Here is a 2,388-nt window from a genome sequence, read left to right on the forward strand (position 1 = left end):
CGTAACATATCCTGAAAGGCGGCATCGCCACGAACAATTTGAGACAAAAGAAATAAAAATCGGTCAAGCCATTCAGGAGCATACAAGCGGTCAAGTGATGACTTTCATGAAAAATGAACATTTTCTTCTTCTCTGCAGTAACATGCATCTCTCTTCTCTCTCATCTATCACTCACACCTCCCCCAACTTTGACCAACTCCACTCTCTTCCCTCCCCTCCCCTCCCCTCCCCCTCCTCCGCCACCCACCCCCACCACTACATTCTTTTTCGCTCTATCTCACTCTCTTTCGTCCTCTCTCACCCTCGTCTGCTGAAAGTGTCCGATGGTCATTTAAGGTCGTGATCTTGACAATATGAATCAAGGTCATATTAATTTTTTGTATAATATATTTTTTGTATAATATATTTTTTTGTATAATATATATTCGTAACGTGTCATGGGTGATTATTACAACCTTCCGAAGGTTGTTCGGTGTGCTGACCTTCATAATGTGGGAGAGGTGAATGATCTATTTTAATTTTAATTGCTTCTCAATGGACAACGGTTAAAAGTGTCCGATGGTCATTCACGGTCATGACTTTAATAATATGAGTAAGGTCGGAGGTGAATTGTCCTTCGATGATTACTAAGGGTCATTACTTTGATTATATATTGGATTATATATTGGATGTGGGAAAAAGTTCTTGGCGTTTTTCCCGCTAGATGGCATTAAATGCTCAGCAGTTGGCAACTACTAATTGCATCGGCAATAGACGTGTGTTTAAAAAGTGACATTTTAACCTTTGTTTTGAGCCGAAAAAAATTGAAATCGGTAAAGTGGATCAAAAGTTATTTTATTTTGAAAATGGAAATAAATAAAGAAAAAATTCGCTACATTTTGCAGTATCACTACGATAAAGGCAAGAATGCTGCACAGGCTTGTGAAAAAATTTGCGCTATTTACGGTGAAGATCTCTCTATCAAAATTAGCAGCACGGAAATGGTTCGCTCGCTTTCGTGCTGGAAATTTTGATGTGAAAGATGAACCTCGCTCCGGTCAACCAATCATTGAAAAGTCCGATGAAATCATGATAAAAGTCGAGCGTGATAAGCATGTGAGCACTGTGGAGATTGCCAAGAACTCTACTGTGAACAACTGCAGAGATTACAACAAGCAATTGAGAGGAAGCGGCTAGAATTAATCAATAGGAGAGATGTCGTCTTCCATCACGACAACACTCGACCACACACATTTTTGATGACTCGGCAAAAATTGCGAGAGTTTGGCTGGGAAGTTTTAATGCATTCACCGTATAGTCCTCACATAGCACCCTCAGACTATCATTTGTTTAGATCTCTGCAGAATTCTTTTAATGGTGCTAGCTTCAAAAGCTAGCTTCAAAAGAGGTCTATGAAAGTCACTTGAAGCAGTTTTTCGATCAGAAATCAGAGAAGTTCTATCATGATGAAATTATGGCTCTGGCCTAAAAATGGCAAAATATTATAGAAAATAATGGAACATATTTGGTTTAAATAAATTGATTTCAATACTCTAAGAAAAACATTTTAATTTTACTAAAAAATCGAACTTTTTCCCATATCCAATATGTCACGATCAGTCATCATCGGAGTTGAATTCCCTATTTCATTTTTAATAACTTCTTAACGATAAGATAGGTGACTGCTTAACCTTCCAAAAGTTGCAGGAAATGCAGTGGAAAGACAAGTATCGTATACCGCAAATCTATGTTAATAAGTAATAATCCCAGATTGTAAAAAGGAATAAAATTAAGTAAAAATTGATGAAAAGGCTATCCAAAGTTTGCATATAAAGAACTAAGACAAAAATAACAAATGGAATTTCGAGCCCGATTAGGGCATTCTCAATGTTATAATTACATAGTGACAAGTATATATATATATATATATATATATATATATATATATTTAAAATGGATCGATTTTAAATTGGTCGATGAAGAGATAAAAAAAATATATGTACAGACTTCTAGTAGATGTGTACTGATGATCGTAATCTGTCATTATACCGCTGACGTTAAGCCTCAGTTGTATAACGCGTTTCATTATGAATATATATTTAAAATAAGGAATGAGCTCTTCCATCGCCCATTCTTCTGAGAACGCAATCATATTTTCTTCGTCTCTCCAATTTTAACACAATCTTTAATATTTATTTCTATTGCAACAGAATGAATTTTTAATATTGTATACTTTTTATTTGCTTGCAAGGAAGAGGAAAATCTTTACATACCCTTATTCCGGGATGCTCCTGAAGGAGAACCATAACTGTAAATATTTTCCTTTCGTGACTTTCAAAGTCCAATAATTTCAATCTAATAATCTTTCCTACAGTTCAGTCGTAAGGCGACGGTTATAATTGCATTCCT

The sequence above is a fragment of the Atta cephalotes genome, assembly GCF_000143395.1.
Source record: "Atta cephalotes unplaced genomic scaffold scaffold00112, whole genome shotgun sequence".
Classification (NCBI taxonomy): domain Eukaryota; kingdom Metazoa; phylum Arthropoda; class Insecta; order Hymenoptera; family Formicidae; genus Atta; species Atta cephalotes.